This window comes from Schistocerca piceifrons, chromosome 7 (assembly GCF_021461385.2).
Source record: "Schistocerca piceifrons isolate TAMUIC-IGC-003096 chromosome 7, iqSchPice1.1, whole genome shotgun sequence".
Taxonomy (NCBI): domain Eukaryota; kingdom Metazoa; phylum Arthropoda; class Insecta; order Orthoptera; family Acrididae; genus Schistocerca; species Schistocerca piceifrons.
In genome coordinates, this window is record NC_060144.1 from 510,627,504 (window position 1) to 510,642,986 (window position 15,483).

The 15,483-nt window shown below is 45.1% G+C and overlaps 1 protein-coding gene across 1 annotated transcript in view; it reads left to right on the forward strand.

Moving 5' to 3' along the window:
• LOC124709053 (small conductance calcium-activated potassium channel protein) overlaps positions 1-15,483 on the forward strand; it is a 256,373-nt gene that overhangs the window by 9,224 nt on the left and 231,666 nt on the right. The gene's annotated exons all lie outside the window — the stretch shown is intronic.

Below are 15,483 nucleotides of genomic sequence, written 5' to 3' on the forward strand. Positions count from 1 at the left end.
AGATGAAGCTCGGCTTTGCTCGCTACGATAAATGAACTCTCAGAACAATCAGTTTCGGAGCTCTGATAATCAGCAGCCTGGCCATGAAATGGAAACAGGACTGCAATCTGCATAATGTATTCTTGAACTGAGGAGTGATCGGACACACTTTTAAATGAATAACTTTAATAACCAATAATACCTGGATGAATATCCACACAACCACATACGAGGTCTGTTCAAAAAATTCTGGAACATTCGTAATTCCGCGTCAGTGGAGTGTTGGCGCGAAATAGGGTTGGCATCCCTGCACACACCTGTGTTTATTGTGTAGCTGCCAAAAGTTTCATTGTTGAACGTCTGTTAGTTATTGTTCAGTGCTGTACTGAGTAGATCGTTGTGTCGCACATTTTGCGAATTTAGAGATGGCAGAGTTAGAGGAGCAATGCGTTTTGCGTGAAACTCGAGAAAACCTTCACGGAGACACACTAAACGATGCAGTAAGTCTACGGATATGAGTGCTTAAGCCATACTCAGTGTTACGAATGGTTCACGCGGTTTAAAAATGGCCCAACGGAACTTAAAGATGACCCTCGTTCAGGACGCCCTTCGACGTCTACCGACGACGCTCGTGTAGAGGACGTCAACGAAATTATGCGCACCAATCAAACACTGACTGTCCGAGAGATTGCAGAAGAACGTAACATTTCAGTTTTATCATGTCATGAAATCCTGACACAGCATTTTGGAATGTATCGTGCTGCCACAAAGTTCGTCCCAAGACTCATGAGTGAAGACCAGAAAGACCCGCGCCTCGCAATCTTTGAAGAGCTTCTGGATCGCGCAAATGAGAACGAGGTATTCCTTAAGAGAATCATAACTGGTGATGAGACAGGGGTGTTGAGACCAAGGTTCAATCTTCACGGTCGAGAAGGGTTCTCCAAGACAAAAAAAGCTCATCAGGTCCGGTCAAATATCAACGATATGCTGGTAGTTTTCTTTGACTTTGAAGGATTAGTTCTTCAAGAATTCGTTCCACAGGGACAAACTGTTAATCGATGGTACATTCGGGACGTGTTGCGACGCCGGCGAGAAAATGTGAGAAGGAAATTGACTGAAATGTGGCGAGACAATTCATAACTCTTGCATCACGATAACCCACCCACACTTTCATCTCTCTTGGTGCGTGACTACTGCACAAAAAACGAAATCGAAATCATTGTGCTGCATCATCCTCCGTGCTGTCCAGGGGTGGCCCCCTGCGAGCTTTCCTTTATTTATGAAGTTAAAACGCCATTGAAAGGACGACGATTTGCAACGATAGACGAGATAAAGGAAAATTCGCAGACAGCGCTTCGCGCGATCCAGCAAGAGGCGTACAAACACTGCTTCTGGAAGTGGAATGAGCGTTGGGAGCGGTCCATCAATTGTGGAGTATTTCGAAGATCATGCACAATAACAGAAGGTAAACTCAGAAAAATGTTGCGGACAAAATTCCGGAATTTTTTGAACAGACCTCATGCAACAGATATATCTATCCTGTAATATCGTCTGTTATGTGCCCACGCGGCAAACCTAAGAGTCGTGATAGGCGTTGGCGTGAAGTTCTGGGACGTTACTGGGCCGATAGTGCCTGCGTATGGTGACTGATATACCGTTGGTGAAGATCACTATGAACTAGTTTGGGTCTGCTGCTTGGAGCACTGACACTAAACTGCTCTTGCTCCCAGACAGGAGCTGCTGGTACTACTGACTTGAGGCGCAAACTTTAACTGAGTTAGCACAGTCCATCAGTGCCCTAAATAGCCAAGCAGGGTGAGCATCCGTTTGGCGCTGCGAGGGCACGTGACCTGATGTGGCAAAACGATGCCCTGTTGGCAACGCTTCTTACTGCGACAGACACGTTACCTGTCGGCGAGGTTGTCGCCCCGCAGACGCTGTGAAGCCGACGTGTACCTCCGTGATAAACAGCCCCGGCCATACAAGGAAACATCCCGGTGTCCGAAGCCGTATGCCCACTTCCTCCTGGCGATGCGGCTGCCCGCACGGCCTACTTGGTGTGCGGAGAAATCGACTACCAGGCGGATCCAACACACTATTGGACCGTTCTTTACCTACCAAACCATAACTTCGGACAGCTGTGTGAAAATGCACGTAACCCTCCTATTCAGAGATCTATCAGCGGCTGAAGAGACGTACGGTTACTTCATCTAGAAAAATGCAAGAGCATATTCCAGTGTCTGTTACAGTATCGTGTGCTGGCTACACACCACCCAAGTACTAAACGATGCAACGATTTTACCGGACATCTTGATAATGCTCCTTTAGCTCGTTTATTGGCTAAAACCGATACTCCGCCTGCTTGAGTCGTGTAACGGACCAGGGTATCACGCAGTAGTCGTAGCCTGTGTATGTAGCGACTGGTTCCAGCACAGCGCCGGACACGATGCTTGCCACACGTTAAACACATTTACAATTACTACTGCTGTTTACAACAATGGTTCCTAAACTTTATTTGGTTTCCAGCACTCTCAATACATACGAGGCTTTTCACGGAGCTGCAAGTAAAAACGTTGGTTTGTGTGAGGCAGCTGAAGTGCGAAGTTTGTCGGATTACAGTGAAAATATATTAGTATTATTAATTAGAATACGTGGAACTTCTTGACAGATTAAAACTGTGTGCTGCAACGGGATAGAAATCGGAATCTTTGCCTTTGCGGGTAAATGCGGATGTACTGACGAAAGTAAAGTTGCTAAGGTGGGTCACGACTAGTGTCTAGCAACATTGGAGATTCAGGTCTCATCCGGGGGTCAGACGGAAAGCGTCAATGCACAGTTGTCTGCGAGTGATATTCGTGACAGGTTAAGAAATGCAAACGACGATAAACAGCTCGCATTCAAGTCAGTATTACAACTACCTGGTGGAAAAGACAGCTGGAAAAAATCATATAAAATCAGAAAGACCATCGATTTAAAATACAGGTTGTTTTGGTACTACAAATGAAAATGCGATAGTCAAAAGTATTGATTGGTGTAATGATGGCTTTTATGTCTGTGAGAAAGCGAACAAAATTATGTTTTAGGTTCTGCATCCAATTCGACTTTGTATACAGTTTAACAAGAATTTGGACAAATAATTTTCATGTAGAGAAGGATTTGAACAAATAATTCATATCATTAACATAAATTTGAGAGTTTTCACCTGACATTTTTACTTCAGGAAAACACATTCTGTTGAAATTATTGTAATTCTGCAGCTTAATTTCTCTTATTTACAGCAACAAATCAGTTCAGACAACATATCAACATAGTACAGAGAAACATTCTGCAAGCAGAAGTTAAAATCTGTTTGCATTGTTTAAGGAAATTATGTTATTGTGGGTATAAAATGTACACTGGTATTTATCGGCTTTTTAAATTAATTACTTACTTATTTGTAGTAAATTATTTGAAGGATATGTTGATAAAAGGTTAAGCTCTACGTCATTACTTGTACAACGTTGCAATTCATTGTATTTCAGCCCAAAAAGACTTATAGCAAAAATAAATAAAAATAGCTCACTCGATAGAACAATTTGCCCACTAAAGGCATGGTTCTGGTTTCGAGTCCCGGTCTGCCACACAGTTTCAATCTTCCAGGAAGTTTCATACAAGCCCACACTTCGCTGTAGAGTGAGAATCTAGTATGGTAATTAGAAAAGTTATTTTTAATTCGCAAACAATTTATTGATAAAGTTAGCTATTAATATAGCAATTAATTAACGGAATAAAATATAGTTACATAAAATTAATGGGCTGGATGGGCTTGTTGTTCGCTACACAACTTTCCAAATCAGAAACAGGCAGGATACATCATCTACCCCACCATTTCATGTTTCACGTTAATGTTTCTATGATATTCGCTGTTTATTACAGTGAGCGCTAAAAAAAAAAAAAAAAAAAAAAAAAAGGAAAGGTTGGTGTCTCAGAAATATAATGTAGCTAATCGTATTAATATTCGTTGAGTTTTCCGCTGAGTATCGCATATTTATCTTGTACTTCTGCCCGCAAGTAATGAAGTTACCCGTTTTGAAATTTGATCTTCAGTTACTGTTGCAAGTCAATTGTATATATTTTCTTCTTCTTGCCTATAAATGATCCAAATAGATTTGCATTGTCTTCCATCAGCAGTTACAAACATTTTCAGTAATTTATATTTTCAGTAGTTGTTATTTCTTCCAAAAGAGGAAATTTCATGCATTAATTTTAAAATTTGCGTGGTACTTTCACCTGCAGGGGGATTTATCAAGGTATCACCAAATTATGCTCTAGTTGAAAACATTAGTTCCAAAATAGTGTGCCGGCCGGGGTGGCCGAGCGGTTCTAGGTGCTACAGTCTGGAACCGCGCGACCGCTACGGTCGCAGGTTCGAATCCTGCCTCGGGCATGGATGTGTGTGATGTCCTTAGATTAGTTAGGTTTAAGTAGTTCTAAGTTCTAGGGGACTGATGACCTCAGAAGTTAAGTCCCATAGTGCTCAGAGCCATTTGAACCTTTTTTTTTCAAAAGAGTGTTGGACGTACTAGTGTTTTTATGTTTCAAGAACAGTGTGCATATGTAGCCTTGTTTGGAATGTATGAGGCGATACACTATCCCAGTGAGCCATCGCGAGTGACGGAAGTACAAAAAAGTCGGGTATTCGGGTCCCATATCCTCACAGAGTACAAGAAAAATTTTGCTTTCACTGATCTAATATTTATGTAGTTTACTCATATTTACAACTCGTTGTGAGAATATATCCAGTCCATGACTCAAACTCGTTGATGTGAGTACTTTCCGTGTATGACGAACATCCCACGTTTCACGCATTACACGCCAATGACCATCTGCCTGATGGAGCACTAAACGTGATACATCCGAAAAGGCCACCTGTCACTGCTCAGTGGACATCCAGTTGCGCAGTTGCGGCATTGGCGCGCAAATTCCAACCTTCGCCGCCGATGAACTGCAGTCAGTATGGGTGCATGACCAGGCACCCGCCGCGAAGACCCTTACGCAGCAACGTTCACTGAACGTTCTTCGAGGAGACACTGTTGCTGTTGGTAGCCCTTGGTTCATCTGGGTGGTCAGCTGCTCAACACATCTGCGAAGCTGTAGTCCAGTCCTGTCATCTATGGCCCGTGATGCACCACAATTGACTCTGTGCCGGTTCTGGATAGCGCCATTTTCCCATGCACAGTGCACTTTAACTACTGCAGCACGTGAACAGTTTACAAACTTAGTCTTTCCGCAAATGCTTCCACCCCAGGCCCGAAAGCCAATGATCAAGCCCTCCTGGACGTCAGATAAATCGCTACGTTTCAGTATTACGACAACTGCACTGTTTCCCGCGTCCCCCTGACACGCTTTATATATCGTCCACTGCTAGTGGTGCCACCTGTCGTCTTTGAGTGGTTGTTGTACGTTGACGTCGAGCATAGAAAGTAGTCACATTAATGTGGCTGGTTAGTGTAGGGTGACTGCCGCGCGGGATTAGCCGAGCGGTCTGAGGCGCTGCAGTCGTGGACTGTGTGGAGGTTCGAGTCCTCCCTCGGGCATGGGTGTGTGTGTGTTTGTCCATAGGATAATTTAGGTTAATTAGTGTGTAAGCTTAGGGACTGATGACCTTAGCAGTTCAAAATGGTTCAAACGGCTCTGAGCACTATGGGACTTAACATCTGAGGTCATCAGTCGCCTAGAACTTAGAACTAATTAAACCTAACTAACCTAAGGACATCAGACACATCCATGCCCGAGGCAGGATTCGAACCTGCTACCGTATCGGACGCTCGGTTCCGGACTGTAGCGCCTAGAACCTCACGGTCACTCCAACCGGCGCTTAGCAGTTAAGTCCCATAAGATTTCACACACATTTGACTTTTTTGTAGGGTGACTGTTATGTGTATTCGCTGCTGGCAGGTCTACATACATGCACCATCAGCCACTTTACAGTGAGTGACAAAGGGTATTTCTGATACCACTAAAATGTCCCCCATTCCCTGTTTCATTCCGAATAGCTCGTGGAAAGAACGACTGTGTGTCTGAGCTCCAATTTCTCCAATTTGCTCACCGTGGTAATTTCGTGAAGTGTATTGGGGAGGATGTAAAATGCTGCCCGATTTATTTTGGAACGTGTGCCGTCTGTTATTCAACAGTGAATCTCTCCGTCGTGTACATCGCCGCTCCTGTACTGCCTGGCACTACTCCGTAAGGCTCTCCCGCCGAGTAAAGTATCCCATGACGAGACGCACCGCTCTTCATTTGTTCTTTCCTACCTCTTCTACGAGGGAGAGTTGGAAAATAAGTTTCCCCTGTCGACTGTGGGCAGAGTTTTGTGATATTGGCGAAAGACGACACGGCAGGTGAACGCGCACGTGCAAGACACCGGTACACCACTGGGCAGAGGTCGACCGCGATCAAGCAGATGGCTTTGTCGCAGTGCCTGCGCAAAGCGGAGGCCAGCCGCTCAGTCTTTTCCCGGAGCTATAAAGAGAAGATGCGTTTGGAGTCGTGGTCAAAGGCTGAAGTAAGAGCTGTTATCCGCTGTGAATGGGTACGTGCAGTATCAGACACAGAAATTCATAACCGCCTTGTTGAGGTGTATGGGTCAGGTGTGATGTCGAGGCAAATGGTGCTGAGATGGTGCCTGCAATTCAGTGATGGACGTCAGCAAGTGCGGGACATACCGAGACCTGGACGGACGAGCACGGCCACTACAGATGCAAATGTCAGGAATTTGAATGACATGATCAAAGGGAACCGGCCTATCACCATCGATGGAGTAGCGGCAGAACTTGGAAGCGGACATAAGCGAGCTCACAAGATCATCCACGACATTCGTCGATACAGGAAGGTGTCAACACGATGGGTGCCCCGCCAACTGACCCCGACAAACATGGAACAACGCATGGCGTTCACCCTGGAACAGTTCGTGCGTTGCCATGAATCTGGCAATGACCTTCTGTTTCGGACTGTGATGGGGGATGAAATGTGGGTCCACCATTACACGCCCGAATCGAAGGCAGTATCCATGGAGTCGAAAAATCCGTCATCAGGAAGTTCAGAAGCACTCCGTCTGCAGGTAAAGTGCTACTCACCGTTTTCTGGGACGCCAAAAGAGTTTTGCTGCTGGACTTTCTGGAGGATGTAACCATCAATGCTGCGCTGTACTGTGCCACCCTGTTGAAATTGAAAGGGGTGATTCGGAAAAAGCGGTCTGGCCTTCTCAGATCTGGCGTTCTGCTGTTGGATGACAATGCGAGACCACACACGGCGACGGCAACGCAAAACTATATTGCAACTCTTGGTTTGGAGCGCCTACACCATCCGTCTTACAGTCCGGATCTCGCACCACGTGACTTCCGTCTGTTTCCTGCTTTAAAGAAGACTCCCGGCGGAAGACGCTTTGGCAGCAATGCTGACGTCAAACAAGCCGTTCCACGCTTCTTCCGTATGCAACACCCTGATTTTTTACTGGAAAGCTTTCTGAAGCTTATAAAGCGGTATGACAAATGTCTCAATGTACGTGGGAATTATGTAGAAACATAAAGATATGTCTTATCTTTAATGTTTCATTCCCTTTTATTTCCTTTCACACACAACTGTGACCACAGTTGACAGGGGAAACTTATTTTCCAATTCCCCCTCGTATTAATCCAATCTGGTTACGTTCGCAGACCAGAGAATAGTGCTCGAGTGTGGTGGAACGAGTGTCTTACGAGCCACTTTTCTTGGGGATGAATTACGAGGGACGTTCAATAAGTAAAGCAGTACTTTGTTTTCTGAAAGAAAGCAGATTGGTTTTAGTCACAATTCAAATACATCATATTATTCCCCACTCTTTTGGCTACAAAGCCCCATTCTTCAACACAACCTCTGTTCAGCGCGACGGCCTTACGTCACCTTACGGAGGTCCTGTATGCCCGCACGGTACTACCCTGCTGGTCGACGTCGAAATCAACGTCTTGCAGCGCCATCTACGTAACGCTTCCCACAGGGGTATCGTACATTAGGCCAAATAGGTGAAGTCGGAAGGTGCAAGATCAGGACTGCTGGGTGCATAAGGGAGAACAGACCAATGAAGTTTTGTGAGCTCCTGTCAGGAGCGCAGGCTTCTGTCGAGCATTGCGTTGTCAAGGAGAAGGAGAAGTTCGATTGCATTTTTGTGCCTAGGTTGTTTCTTCAATTTCCTAAGGGTACCGCAATACATTTCTTAGTCCATCTTTGCACCGTGTAGGAGGGCATCAAACGGAATAACCCTTTCAGAGCCCCAGAAGGCCATCGTATCACTTTGCCGGATGAGGGGGAAACTTAGAACTTTTTAATCCTATAATGAAGGCTTTCACGACCGGATGGTACTGTTGTTGATAATTCTTCCGGGTTATATGGCCGTGGTCTATGGAATTCTTCTATTCCTAACGTTTCGTCCAATACGACGTTGGACATCTTCAGAGGTATGGCTGGTCCTGCTTGAGTCCTGCCGACTGACGAGTCGGGCGTAGGAGAGCCGCCTAAATACCGAGGAAAGTGGGCGTGCTCCAACTTGCACATAGTAGCAGAGAGAAAACTAGTCAAAGATAAAATGTAACTATCGATGATAGTCCGTCATAGATAAAAATCACTTATAGATTCTGTAACGCTACTGTCCATATCTCGCTTAATTTCAAGGCCTCTTCTTTTCTATTAAAATTATCTTCATGTTTATAAATTTCAATAGCCCCCCTATACAGTCGTGGCTAATAGTTCGTGGTAGCACCTAAAACTGTGGTTTCAGAAAACTTAACGACATGGTCACCTGACTGAAGTGCGTAGGAGAGCCGCCCAAATACCGAGGAAAGTGGGCGTGGTCCAACTTGCACATAGTAGCAGAGAGAAAACTAGTCAAAGATAAAATGTAACTATCGATAATAGTCCGTCATAGATAAAAATCACTTATAGATTCTGTAAAGCCACTGTCCATATCTCGCTTAATTTCAAGGCCTCTTCTTTTCTATTAAAATTATCTTCATGTTTATAAATTCCAATAGCCTCCCTATACAGTCGTGGATAATAGTTCGTGGTAGCACTTAAAACTGTAGTTTCAGAAAACTTAACTACATGGTCACCTGACTGAAGTGCACGTTCCGCAACGGCCGATTTATCTATTTTATCCAGTCGGCAAAGACTTTCATGCTCCTTTACCCTCGTATTCACACTTCTTTTCGTAGTACCAATGTAGACCTTGCCACAAGTACACGGAATTTTATACACACCGCTAGACGATAATGGTGGCCTTCTATCTTTAACAGAACGAAGTACTTGTCCTATTTTTCTGGTAGGTTTGAATGCCGGTTTCACTTTATGTTTCAGCAAAATTTTGCCGATTCGATCTGTAACCTTACTAATGAAAGGTAAAGACACCGTGTTCTTCCATTGCTGCGTACCATCCTTGTCCTCCAATTAGGTCTTAAAACTCTATTAATTTCTTTGTTTGAGTACCCATTCTTTTCGAAGGCCTGTTTCAGATGATTCAGTTCCGTATCCAGAAGTTCCGGCGTACAAATCCGTTTTGCCCTGTCCACTAAACTTTTAATTACACCTCTTTTTTGTTGTGGGTGATGATTGGAGTTCTTACGTAAGTATCTATCAGTATGTGTGCTCTTCCGAAACACTTCATGTTTTACACTGCCATCGTTCTGTCTCATGACTAACACATCGAGAAACGAAATAGCCTGGTCTTTTTTCTATTTCGATTGTAAACTGAATTTTAGGGTTCATGCTATTAAGATAATCAAAAAATTCGTCAAGGCTTTTATACCGTGTGTCCAAACCACGAATATGTCGTCTACATAACGATACCAACAACATGGTTTCTTATTTGCTTTATTCAATGCTAATTGTTCAAATTTCTCCATGTAAAAATTGGCAATCGCAGGGCTCAACGGGTTACCCATGGCAACACCATTCACTTGCTCATAAAACTCCTCCTCCCACTGAAACTGGCTAGATGTGAGACAGTGTCTAAACAGAGCGGTCAAATCTTCAGGGAAAACATCCGTTATGTAAACCATAACTTCATTGACCGGAATCATAGTAAACGGAGATACAATATCAAAACTGTCCAGAATGTCTTCAGGAGCCAAGGTTAGACCTTCAATTTTCTCAATAAACGACGTGAATCCCTCACATAAGAATCAGTCTTACCAATGTATGGTTGTGGAAGAGTAGCTAGATACCTAGATATTTAATAAGTAGGGGAATCAATCGCACTAACAATGGGTCTCAGAGGGAGATTTATTTTGTGAACTTTGGGTAAACCATAAAGTCTGGGACACTTAGCTTCACTCCTTAGCAAAACTTTTTTTATCCTTCTGTAGAATGGAAGTAGAAGGCTTTATCAACGTATTAGTTTTCTTCAAAATAACAGCCGTCGGGTCTCTTCTAAGTTTATTGTAATGTCCCGCCATTAATAGATCCAAAGTCTTACTTCTGTAGTCCCCTTTGTTCATCACCACAGTGGCATTGCCTTTATCAGATAGAAGAACAACTATCCCTTCGTCCGCATTTAAAAGTTTAGTGGACAGGGCAAAACGGATTTGTACGCCGGAACATCTGGATACGGAACTGAATCATCTGAAACAGGCCTTCGAAAAGAATGGGTACTCAAACAAAGAAATTAATAGAGTTTTAAGACCTAATTGGAGGACAAGGATGGTACGCAGCAATGGAAGAACACGGTGTCTTTACCTTTCATTAGTAAGGTTACAGATCGAATCGGCAAAATTTTGCTGAAACATAAAGTGAAACCGGCATTCAAACCTACCAGAAAAATAGGACAAGTACTTCGTTCTGTTAAAGATAGAAGGCCACCATTATCATCTAGCGGTGTGTATAAAATTCCGTGTACTTGTGGCAAGGTCTACATTGGTACTACGAAAAGAAGTGTGAATACGAGGGTAAAGGAGCATAAAAGTCTTTGCCGACTGAGGAAAATAGATGAATCGGCCGTTGCGGAACATGCACTTCAGTCAGGTGACCATGTAGTTAAGTTTTCTGAAACTACAGTTTTAAGTGCTACCACGAACTATTATCCACGACTGTATAGGGAGGCTATTGAAATTTATAAACATGAAGATAATTTTAATAGAAAAGAAGAGGCCTTGAAATTAAGCGAGATATGGACAGTGGCGTTACAGAATCTATAAGTGATTTTTATCTATGACGGACTATTATCGATAGTTACATTTTATCTTTGACTAGTTTTCTCTCTGCTACTATGTGCAAGTTGGACCACGCCCACTTTCCTCGGTATTTAGGCCGCTCTCCGACGCCCGACTCGTCAGTCGGCAGGACTCAACAGGACCAGCCATACCTCTGAGGATGTCCAACGTAGTATTGGACGAAACGTTAGGAATAGAAGAATTCCATGGACCACAGCCGTATAACCCGGAAGAATGATCAGCATTAGAAATTTTTCTTCGGTAGAGAAGTGGTGTGAGGCCACTCCATGGATTGCTGTTCTGTTTCCGGTTCGAAGCGATTAACCCATATTTCATCGCCTGTGATGATGTTCGACCAAAAATTGTCACGATCAGTCTCGTAACGTACGAGAAATTCCGCACAGATGACCCTTCTTTGCTCTTTACGGTCTTCTGTTAGGCAGCTAGGAACCCAGTGGACAGAGTACCCTATCGGTGGACGAGTGTGTTAGCACTGCCATCAGAGACGTCCACTTGTACAGCGAGGTGTTTGACTGCCATCCGTCGACCACTTCGAATGAGAGTGTGTGCAGGATCCAACATTGCAGAGGTCAGAGGTGTGTGCGACCGGTCGGCACATAAGAGATCGAATAGGTTTGCGTGAATAGTTATTATGATGACAGGCGCCTCGCCCTACGAATCACCGTGCTTTTGTCCTCTGCTAGGTCTCCGTAGACGTTATGCAAGCGCCTACGAATATCTGCAAGGCTCTCGTTTTCCGCCAAAAGTAACTCAATGGCAGCTCTCTGCATGTAACATACTTCCGTTACAGACGACATTTTGAAGGTTACTTCAAGCGCCACCAGCTATCGGAACTCGGTGAAACTATAGGGGATAAAGTGGGGATATTCTACGAAGTTCCACAGCAAATTCCGTATTTTTCCAGTCGAAACTGGCGGAGAAAAACATGTGTTGCATTACTTATTGAACGCCCATTGTGTTAATATCCCTCCAAGTAGTTTTATGTCATCATTCCACGTTAGGTCGCTCGAGAAGATAACTTTTAGGTATTTTACGGTTGTCAGTGATCTGTTGGCAACTGCTAGTTCAACAGCAATGGATTTTCAGAATGAGATTTTCACTCTGCAGCGGAGTGGGCGCTGATATGGAACTTCCTGGCAGATTAAAACTGTGTGCCGGACCGAGACTCGAAATCGGGACCTTTGCCTTTCGTGGGCATGTGCTCTACCATCTTTTTCTTATTGTTTACACCTATCTTCTCATTTAGACAAGTTTTATCTCCAAAAATAAAATAAACAAAATCAAATCAGCTCCCGCTTGGCACCGCCACTTTCACTCTGTCATAAAAAAAAGAAATGAACTAATCCTTTTCAGGCGTTGCCCCTAACTATTCCCTCAATTTTTTTTTTACATTTGTATTTTTTTATTTATGTATTTATTTTACATGATTACATTTAGGAAACTTTTACAAATTATAATTCTAGTAACTGAGTGCTGCAACAACAAAGGTGGCATTCAAAGAGTAAAAAAAATGTAAATCACCAATGCAATTCCAGCTAAAAAAGTTATTCAATAAACGTAACTGGTTCCGTTTGGTACTTCGCCATCGTTATCTGATATCTCCAACAGCGCCTTTTAAGAGTATCTGCAACGAAGGCATTCTGCTTCGTTAGTGTCTCAAGGAAAAACAGCAATCCTTGAAGTAGCTTGTCTCTTCCTTCACTCATCGCTGACAAGGCAGGTCGTCCAGCCGTAAGTGTGATGCGGCAGAAAACATTAACCGCAGCTTAACGAAAACACTTCGTAAATAATTTGCGAAGAGCGTACGGTATCTCGGTGTGTGTTCGAGGGCATTGTGAGCATTTCGTAGGAACCACCAGTAATCAAGCTGCTCTTTCTCTCCGTCGCTAAAGATATAGGTGATGGTAATTCCTTTGGACCATGCAAGCGCATGATATTTTGCGGCGGGAAAGTAAGATTCGTCTGGACAGAGTAGGTTCTGAGGGTCAATCACATCAGGCGTCACCCGGAGGTAACAAGCCAATATCTTCTGTGTTAGTCGCCAAACTCCGGAGGACTTGCGCATGTAGAACGATGTTCATCGGTATCCAAGAGGTGACAATCTGGGCAATACGGTGAGTCTGCCAGTCCAATAGTCGCTGTCGTGTCGCATATTTTTTGTTGGCGATCTGATACCGCTTCGAACGCACCGTGGACGACAGGAAGTTGTGGTGCATCGTTTTCCACACTCTTGGCCAATGAACCGTAGGGTACTTGTTTTCCACCACGTTACGGGGAACAGCCTGCAGGAGGTTGGTATAAAAATCTTTCGCCTTTGGTGGACGTGTGGTGGGAAGGTTCGAGCTGACATAGCTGTAATCAAGAATGAAGGTCGACACATGGGACAGCTGTGGTGCTACGTGCGCAACCAACACCGGCGGGGCCGGCCGGTGTGGCCGAGCGGTTGTAGGCGCTACAGTCTGGAACCGCGCGACTGCTACGGTCGCAGGTCCGAATCCTGCCTCGGACATGGATGTGTGTGATGTCCTTAGGTTAGTTAGGTTTAAGTAGTGCTAAGTGACTGATGACCTCAGATGTTGAGTCCCATAGTGCTCAAAGCCATATGAACCAACACCGGTGGGACGTGAGAGACTGGCATCAGAACCTGTAGTAAAAGACCCGTGAGAGAGGTATATTGACCTTTCCATCGTTTCCTCGTCTAAAGGGCAGCTGCTCTCGCCCTGATGTTGAATAATCCCAGCCCCCCCTTTGTGCACTGGGAGAGTAAGAGTGTCGTATCGTACTTTAAATATATGACCTGCGGAAACGTAGTAACTGGAGGCCGCCTGAAGCCGGCGACCTATCTGCTGCGGCAGTGGGAGGACTTGTGCCACATGGTTGAGTTTTGATGCCACGTAGTGGTTCAAGTATTCAACACGTTGTAGATGATTCAAGTCCCGGAGCAGGTTTTGACGTACCATGCGCATATGATCTGTAGTAATCGTCGATAGTTTGCTGCAGCTGTTTTGCGTATATCCTTCGTGAACGTGATTCCCAAATATCGCAGATCAGAAACTGGTGCGAGGGGAGCGAGAGCTTCCGGTCCGAGACCACGCCAAATATCCAACGCTGCTGACTTGTTGATCTTAAGAAGACTGCCTGCGGCCTGTCCGTATCGCTCGATCCAGGTTAGTACGCTTTGAACTTCGTCATTGGAACGAACCAGCAGTAGCAGGTCGTCAGCGTATGCCCTATAGCGAAAGTTGACGTCCCGCAGCGTCATTCCTGTTAGCCAGTGGTTAAGGCCCCCGAGGAGTGGCTCGAGTGCGATTGCATAGAGGTAGGTAGAAAGGGGACAACCCTGTCGTAGAGACCTCTTGATGGTTACTGGTCCTACCGTCCTTCCATTGACCTGGGCGTGTGAGTTGGCTGCGGTCCAAAGACGCCGTAGGGTGTCAATGAGGCCCGGGTGAAATCCCATACGGTCCATCACTCGTGGGAGGAAGTGATTGTGCACTCTATCAAAGGCGATATTGAAACCGATGAAGACGATCGCCGCTCAGATGGCACGCAGAGGTGATCGCTATTAAGTCCCTACAGTCACCAGTGGCCATGTGTACGTTGGCTTCTCCCCCCTGCGATGTCTATTCTGGGGCGAGAATCATCGGCAAAGTCGTCTTAATACGGCCCGCCATAAGCCTGGCGAAAATCTTGTAGTCGGCGTTCAGCATTGTGAGCGGCCGATAGTCGTTAATTGATAGCCCTCCACCTGGCTTGTGTACCTGTATGAGAAGTCCTTCAACAAACGCTGGCGGCACTACGCGGTCTGGAGACATAAGTTCGCGGAACATTATAACCCAGCGAGGCATCATGATGTCACGGAAGGTCCGGTAGAATTCGATGGGCAATCCATCGGGCCCAGGAGACTTATTGGCCACACCTTTGTCCAGGGCGTCTTCGACTTCTTCGAGTGAGACTTCCTCCGTTAGCGCATTCACGGTAGCCCCGTCGATATTACGTGTTACCTGCTGTAACACTTCAGTAGTGGCCTCGTCATCTACGGTTCTTTCCTGGTACAGATTACGAAAATAATCCTCCACCGCCTTTACTGTGGTTGCTTGGGTCGTACAGAAGCGACCGTCTTGCGTCCTGAGTTGTATGATTGTTGGCGATGTCGGCGCTTATCCGTCACAGCGTGGTGCGTAGTGGGTTCCTCTGCGGCCGTTCCGTCGTGCCGTCGCAAGCGGACTACGGCACCTTCTAGTCGGCGCTTCGTCATTGATAGCAT